Here is an 8,871-nt window from a genome sequence, read left to right as displayed (position 1 = left end):
TATTGTTATACCCACTACTTTATTCATGGAAGGCAGCTCATGAGCTACCCTACTTCCCTTCTCTACACTCTTTCCCAATCTGCTTGAGATTGTAACGATAAGATATTTCTGATTCTTTGTAATCAACTGGTTGATGATTTAGTTGAGTTGACAATTCATTGATGTTTTAAATGCAAAAATGTTTATATGATTAACAAACACATATCGTTACTTCAAATGACAGTAAAGGTATTTACACAAAGTTTGTATGAGATGATACTGCAGTTGAGAACGACAGTAGTGATGTTATTTACATTATTTACATTTGACGGATATTTGTCCTCATCTTGTTTGTTGTTAACACAACGTTTCGGCTGATATACCCTCCAGCCTTCATCAGGTGTCTTGGGGAAATTTTGAACCTGGGTTCTCATTCCTAACGATGTTACTATTAATAATAGTAATAATAATATAATAATAGTAACATCGTTAGGAATGAGAACCCAGGTCCGAAATTTCCCCAAGACACCTGACGAAGGCTGGAGGGTATATCAGCCGAAACGTTGTGTTAACAACAAACAAGATGAGGACAAATATCCGTCAAATGTAAATAATGTAAATAATTCCTCATCTCTTAAATATAGAACTGTATTAGTGATGTTGTTGAAAGCTGGGGCTGTAGTGTTCTTTCCTTTAGATCACAAATTGTAAAGGCTGTGCTGCTATGTCATTGTCGTCGTTGTTCATTGTTTTGACTACTATGCATACAACTGGCTAATGGCCAAAATGCACTAAATGCCTCTGTCCTTATCAGAATAAATGTGCCATAGATGAAATTGTTTAATTAGATCCTGTTCTTACAAGATATCTGGGTAGTCAATTTTTTTATGACGTCAACAATATTTTAATAAATTGCATTCACGTTTTTTTTTTTTTGCTTGTTTTTTTTTGGTTTTTTTTTACATCAGATAGTGATCCAGGTTCAGTTTCTAGGTGTTTTTGGACTGCTAAATATTCCTGCAATAAGATGATCTTGCATAGTGAAACAAGATTTATTAAGCCACTAGAATAAGTCCTTGATACTTCGATGCAGATTCTCTTCAACTGCTGTTTTCACTACAGCATTATTGAGAACTGTTGGTCCAAAACATCAAAAATGCTGTTTTGGAATTTGTTAAACTATCTTTGACATTTCCAAACACTCATACCATCAGGATATACAGTACATGTGTTTTCCCTTGCACTTTGTTACCCTTACAAAATTCATAAAGCATTCACTGCTAAATAAGCACCTCACTAAAGTTATCGGACAGAGTATACACACACAGCTCCTGTCCCATCAATGTTTGGTCATTAACACCATGCTGACTGATTGAGTGCAAGGACTTCATTCATTGGCTTGTAAAATATTTGTGGTATGATATCAGACTATATGCTTGAAAATATGACATTAATTTTCAGTACCTGTAACGTATCTATGTATGCGTGTTCTCTGCTGTTTTAAATGATTTAAAATCTTCCTCTAAGGAAGGTGTTAATTTCTAACAAAGACATAAAGTTCCATTGTTGGAATGTAGATAATGAAAACAATGCCTCATTTTAAACCTATATTTTTACTCTTCCACTTACAGATTGTATTTGTAATGTGTGAGGTTAGTTGATAGATTTCTTTTTCTGAAAATCCAAGCTTTTCTACACTGTCAGTTAGGCATGTACTCACAAAACCAGGAACAGCAATTACAATAATATAAATGTAAATTTGTAATCTGAATATGGAAGATGGAGGTTTCAAAGCAGTGGTCCATAGTTATCCACTTTCTCTTTGGTTTTCTAAAAATATTCACATCAGCAGGACAGCTGACCTATATGATGGTACATATTTTCTTGTCTGTCCCCAAAACAATATTCAGCCAGTTATGCTTACACTTGACAAATGTTTTGATGGGAATGTCTCAACAGTATTCCATGTGTTCATATTTATGTATGTATTCAATAAGAGAAGGATTCTCTATATTTATTCCAGGATAGTCTTTCATCCAGATCGCATCGTATATTGTTTTTGTGACAACATCATGTCACATAGAGAGGTAGTGCCTTGATGTCATTTCTGGGCACATGCTAATCACATACACACTCACATACACACACACAAATTTACAAACGTACACACAGGTAATCACGAGTTTAAAATGGTGTAAAGTGGATATATGTATGTATGAATGAATGTATGTATGTATATATATATGTATGTTTGTGTGTGTGTGTGTGCATGTTTTGTATGATATCTTTGTATTTACGAGAGTATGTATGCAGCACCGCATGTGTATGACAGCTTTATTAACTTTATCACCCCATTTTCACCGCTGGTCTCGCCTTCAGTGATATAAGTCATCTTCTCTCTGTTACTACCTGAGACTAATACTTTTTGCAACCTTCTCATTTTATCATATAATTTGCTCAATTAGCCTATTATTGAACTGGATGTTAGTGTCACAAGTCTGCAATGTTTCGTGAATACTGGTTCTGTGGTTTAGGCACTAAGTTTGTAATAGACAGACAGACAGAAATTGCCATTTATTTATATAGATATATACATATAAATTTGTACTGGCGGTGCCCAAACAGTCTTTGGGTTGAAATGCATAAAAAAAATTATACATATATATATATATATATATATATATATATATATATATACACACACACACACACACACACACACACAAGAGTTATAGAATGGAGTAGGTAAGATCCAGACTACATATGTTTCATAGCGGACAGAACCTCAGAAGTGGTAAAAAAGTCCTAGCGAGGTGTATACCACCAGGTACTCTTCAGGCCAAAGATATCTTGATTAGATCAAGGATGTATATGTTGATGTATGAAAGATTTCATCAGATATGTGTGTGTGTGTGCGCGTATGTATACACACATATATATACACACACATATATAAATACATACATTGTATATACTCACACATACATTATGCACACACACACACACTATATATATATATATATATATATATATATATATACATTCCAATATTGACACATACGCACTCATATTTATGTATGTATATCCAACTTTTATCTTTTACGTGTTTCAGTCATCAGACATGCTGAGGCACAGTCCTGAGGAATTTTTAGTTGAATGAATCGATGCCCAGTACTTGTGCTTTTCTTTTAAACCTGTACTTGTTCTATCAGCCACTTTTGTCGAACCACTAACTCACGAGTGCATAAAAACTCCGACACCAATTTTCAAGTAGTGGTAGGGGTCAAAGATAGACACAAAGGCAAACTCACGGACCGAGGCTATCATAGAAGACACTTGCCCAAAGTGTCACGCAGCGAGATTGAACCTAGAACCATATGATTGGAAATCAAGCTTCTTTCTCCACTCCCAAGCCTGCGCTTAGCTACGCCCGTGCTTATCCACACTTGCGCGTAGTTACGCCTACGCCTAGACACGCTTATGCATACATACATAAATGGATACATAACACATGAATATTTATATATATGCACACAAACGTAAACTCATCTTCAGCATAAACTTACACACATACAAACACGCGTGGACGCGCGCGCGCGCACCTGCAGACATGTTTACAAATTTTAACATGGTCTACGAATATATAAAAGTAATTCTGGACAAAACTTCGACCACTTAATTCTGCACCTATTTATACGCAACGCCTACGTTTATATGTATCATTACATAGATTGCGTGTGCGTGTGTGTGTGTGCATACGTGTATGTGTGTCTGTGTAGCTATCTATGTACATTCACACACAAACACATATATATATAAACAACGGGCTTTTTTCAAGTTCCGTCTGCCAAATCCACTCGCAAGGCTTTGGTGGCCCGAGGCTACAGCAGAAGACACTTGTCCAAGGTGTCACGCAGTAGAATTGAATCCGGAACGATGTGGTTGGGAAGCAAGTTTCTTAGCGCAAAATCACACCAGCGCCGATACATGTGTGCGTACGAGCGTGTGTATGTATGTGTGTGTGTGTGTGTGTGCGTTTATATATATATATATATATATATATATATATATATATTTATATATATCCGATTGGAGACGTTTGATTATACCTTCTTGATTTAAAGCCGGTGTTTATTAATGAGGGTCACATGGTGTTACTAACATATACACTGGACAACAAGAACAGATTTATCGTCTGCTACCCTGACAAATGGCACTGTACTAAACTAAATCGAGTACGCTGATTCTGAATCTGGACTCAGAATTGCTGTAACACGTCAGGATTTGGAGTTAGGCGCATAATTACATACTGATATTATATTAGAATAAGGAATAATTAAGTTCAAGGAAAATAACTATATGATAGTATATTAGTACTGTATATAGTAAATTTATGTTCAAGGCAAATAGTATTATAATATAATGGTACATAGTATATTTATGTTAAGGGAATACTCACTTTATTTTTGGTATGCTCAGCTCAGAAATGTTTGAGACACTTGTTCATGAGCGCTAATGCATCGTGCTGGTCTCCAGCAGTAGTTACCCATCGTGTGTGGATTGAACCGGCCTTGATACCTCGTTTCCATCTCAGGTATGTCCTGGTGAAACCTCTCACCAAGCTCATCACTAAAGGCACCAAGATTCGTTGAAAAAAATCCAGATGAGAATGCAAGAAGTGAATTTTAAGGGACATTCGGCATCCCATGTTAGCATGTTGTTTATTAAATCAGTATAATATTCAACTCTATGATTTCCAAGAAAGTTCTGTACGACTAACACGAATAGATCCCATGCCGTCAGCTCAACTGGATTCAGTTTACCTCTGAATTTACTATCAGATAACAATTCTCTGATCTCGGGTCCAATGAATATGCCTGCTTTCAGTTTTGCGTCACTTTTCTCTGCACCAAATCACCTTTAAATCACCACAAATATTCCACTTGTGAACTGTGTAATCAATTCCTTTCAGAAAGAGTTCCATCAATTCATAAGTTTCTTCCATACCGAAAACATGACCCACAGGAATGGATGGTTTTTCATTACCATTATGTGACACACAGCTTTGTGGTTAACCTTACTCGAGTCTATAAACAATCTCCATTCGTTAGCCACATGCACGTATCCTAGTTTTTACATGAGTGCATTAACGGCAGTACAGAAACAAGCATTATTTTCTTGCTTTAAAAAGACAGGTAAGCCTTTATGGCGAGAACGGAAAATGGAAATTTCGTACTTTGCTGTAGGAGATTCCGTTGTTGTAGTTTGGATCCCAAAACTTTTGCCTTCTCCTTTGACATTGCTAGGTCTCTTGCTAAATCGTTCAAGTCTTCTTGATTAAACTAGCCTGGCGCATTTTTCTTAGAATCACCTACGTACTGTGCGTCGATAGGAGAGTCCGGGGTTTCATCATACGACGTGTTAAGATTTTCAAGTGAAGCATATGAGGAGGGGGAACTGGGACAGGGTTCACGAAGTCATGTGGGACCGGTTTTAGAGCCAACTTACAATATGCATACACAATTTTTGCTTTGGTCTTCTTTGAGAAACCACTAATATTAGTCATGCAAAAATAACAATCAGAAGCATGATTGGTTGGCACACGCCAACAGTAATCACGTAGAGCGAGAGTCACACGTGAAGCCAGCACAAACGACACTGAGAGTTACGAAGAACAAACTGACGTATTTGGCATTGCACACGATACGTCAGCGCCATCTATTGCTAAACTAAATAATGAACTTTCTCATCGTTTGTTTTATTGCTGTAATTTTTTTAAATTTTGAATTAAAATCGCTTTCATTTCAGCAAATTTTATAATACGGCCTATATCTAGCCGAAAGTATAGTTATAACCTGCTGTATGCGCGTAACTCAAAATCCTGATGCACTAGAATAATTCTGAGTGCAAATTCGGAACCAGCATCCTCGATTTAGTCTCAAACACCTGATCTTACCCCAGTAGCAAAATCTTTGTTGTCCAATGCTATTGACTAGAAGCAACAACAGTTTCAAAACTGAATTTCTAGCACATGCTTGCGCAGAATGCTGATGATGATGGCCTGTCTGGGAAGTAGAAGGAACAGCTGATCATTGGTGTGAATATGTGCGTGTGTGTATATATATATATGTATATGATTTGTGAGTGTATCTAGTGCACGTATGTATCTGTTGTGGTTGGGCATGTTCATATGCGCACGCGTGTGTGTGTTATTATTATTATTTAAAACAGTTTGATTTGGTTCCATGCTACTTCAAGTTTCAAAGCCCCCTAATGGAAGCTTGGCTCCTTTGGGCTTCTATTCACTCCTGCCGCCTTTCCCCTTTTCAGTTTCTCTATGGGTTTAGTTGTATCTGCAAGGGAGGAAATTTTGCCCAGCCCAGACTTCAAAGGCTACTGTGGGATGATGCAAAGTACTGCAGAATCTTGGATTGAGTGGTTGGCACTGAAGAATTTAAAAGTGCTCTGACCACCAGTTCTAGGTGGAGGCCTTGTCTTTTTGTTTGTACTGTTCAATAGACACTGGAGCTGGTGCAATGGACCATACACAGCTTTTAGGGATTTGTAGAAGCCCTTATAGTTGGTAGGTCTATGCTAAGCTGAGTTCTTTTGGTGAAGTTTGTCCACTACTCATTTTGGATCTCTTAAAGTTTACACTGGAGATTGCTGCAGACAAAGAGGCTGCTTTCTTCACAAGGCAATATCAGTTACCAAGGTGATCCTGAGGGGGTGGAGAAGATCTCTTCTATGCTAGTAGATTTTAGTTTTCTTGGTTATTCTCATCAAACCAGTCCTTTTTTTTTTTTTTTTTTTTTTTTTGTAGACAAGCTCAATACTCCTTCAGAGGTTTGCAGAATGGGTGTTTTCAGGTGTTCCCAAATCACTTCAAGGGAGGGATCTGAAAATCAAGTGGGATCTTCAAGTTGTTATTAGAAATCCACCTGGAATTAACTTTCCCATCAGCTGACTGCAGGATGCTGACCTGGAGCCTCCTCCTTTGAGCTCCCCCACCTCTTTTGGCCTTGAGTTTGAAATGGAGGCTGAGTTTACAGTGTACAAGATAACAATCTGAGTAGCATCCTGCACAAGGCATCACTCTAGTTTGACGAATATCATTTTGGTTTTTCTTACACACCAGTTGGTAATCTATGAGGTGCCAGTGTTTGGAGTGCAGATGCATCCAGGAAGTCATCAAACTGTCTTTTTACTGGAAGTTGTTCCTGTTGAAGTTGAGAGAATTTGAAACATAGTCAGGTGACAAAGTACATTTTTTTTTTTCAAGAAATTTATCCTCAACTTTGACCCGATTTGTAATTGAGGTTGCAAATAAAATATCTGGAAAATGTTTGGTGTTTAACAATAAAAATTCTTTTCTCTGTTGGATCTCAAGTCAATTTTTTTTATCCACATTAATATTTAATTTGGTAATTTTTTATTTTAAAAAAATGACGTCTAAACTGGAGCAAAATGAGTAATAACTAATTTCAATAATTTCTTCTCTTTGGCAGCATGGCGCCTAGATATATCAGAGCCACTCCAGCAGATTGTGAAAAAGCTATAGAAAATATTTTATGCTGACTTTAGATTTGTGTTTTGTTAACTTCATACCACATGCCACAGTGAAGGCGCAATGGCCCATTGGTTAGGGCAGCGGACTCGCAGTCATAGGATCACAGTTTCGATTCCCAGACCGGGCGTTGTGAGTGTTTATTGAGCGAAAACACCTAAAGCTCCACGAGGCTCCGGCAGAGGAGGGTGGCGAACCCTGCTGTACTCTTCCACCACAACTTTCTCTCACTCTTACTTCCTGTTTCTGTTGTGCCTGTATTTCAAAGGGTCAGCCTTGTCACACTGTGTCACGCTGAATATCCCCAAGAACTACGTTAAGGGTACACGTGTCTTTGGAGTGCTCAGCCACTTGGACGTTAATTTCATGAGCAGGCTGTTCCGTTGATCGGATCAACTGGAACCCTCGACGGAGTGCCAACAACAAACAAACAAACAACCACATGCCACTTTTCTCTCCCCTTTGCCCTAGATTTTTTAAATTTTTGTTGCATTTCTTATCTTTCTGATGTCTAAGGATAGACATTGATGTGTATGAGTCTTTTCTCGAATGTAATTCAGGAGAATTGAAGTAACAACTCTACCTTATTTTATCTTACCCATTTTTCCCCGACTAAATTTGTCTTTCATATGCCCCAAGAGAACAGGAAATTTTCTGAAATAGTGTTCTGAATATATTTCAGTGTTTCTAATGCTTTTACAGAAGGTCATTTGCTCAACTGATATATTTTTTTGTTAGGCAGTGAACATTTGTAAAATGTTCACAATAAATGCATAAGCATAAAAAAAGAATCTATAAATGGCGAGAGGGAGGGAGAGAGACAGAGTAAATTAACAATTATATATAATGCCTACCCTTATTATATTACAGCAATTCCTTTACTACCTGCAATTAAATCTGGTGTGTTGTGTTCTTGAAAGTGTCCCTCAGTATCGCTGCTGAGCTGTTCAGACACCAATGCAGATTGCATTAAACCCAATACTTCATCATTATCATCATTATTGTTTTCTTAATGATCATCTCCCCCCCATCACAGAAAGTGCCCAACTGACCCTACAATGCTGTGTAGTTGACAAAATCGAAAATAAACAATGCATATGCACAAAATCAAAAAATATAAAATAGCGACAATTTACCCATCACTCCCTGTATATATATATATATATATATATATATATATATATATTTCCGGTCAATAATCCTTTTCTTCCTTGGCTATCGCCGAGCAAACACGCGAACTTACTTCGTCCCCACTTTCAAGTTCGTGCCTCACAGCGTTCATACACATAATTTTTCCCATCTGGCCGTAAAGCCTTTTCTGTTTG

At 37.4% G+C, this 8,871-nt stretch overlaps 1 protein-coding gene across 3 annotated transcripts in view; it reads right to left on the bottom strand.

The window, feature by feature from the left end:
* The window catches only part of LOC106882414 (monocarboxylate transporter 2), an 88,029-nt gene that overhangs the window by 76,440 nt on the left and 2,718 nt on the right, over positions 1 to 8,871 (bottom strand). The window contains exon 1 of one of the 3 annotated variants that reach the window (XM_052976018.1): positions 4,439 to 4,553. The exons of the other annotated variants lie outside the window; for them this stretch is intronic. The gene's annotated coding sequence lies outside the window, so the exon portion shown is untranslated. Of the gene's footprint in view, positions 1 to 4,438; positions 4,554 to 8,871 lie in introns of those variants that run through there. 3 annotated transcript variants of the gene reach the window in all.

This window comes from Octopus bimaculoides, chromosome 23 (assembly GCF_001194135.2).
Source record: "Octopus bimaculoides isolate UCB-OBI-ISO-001 chromosome 23, ASM119413v2, whole genome shotgun sequence".
Classification (NCBI taxonomy): domain Eukaryota; kingdom Metazoa; phylum Mollusca; class Cephalopoda; order Octopoda; family Octopodidae; genus Octopus; species Octopus bimaculoides.
This window is presented reverse-complemented; position numbering and strand designations above follow the sequence as displayed.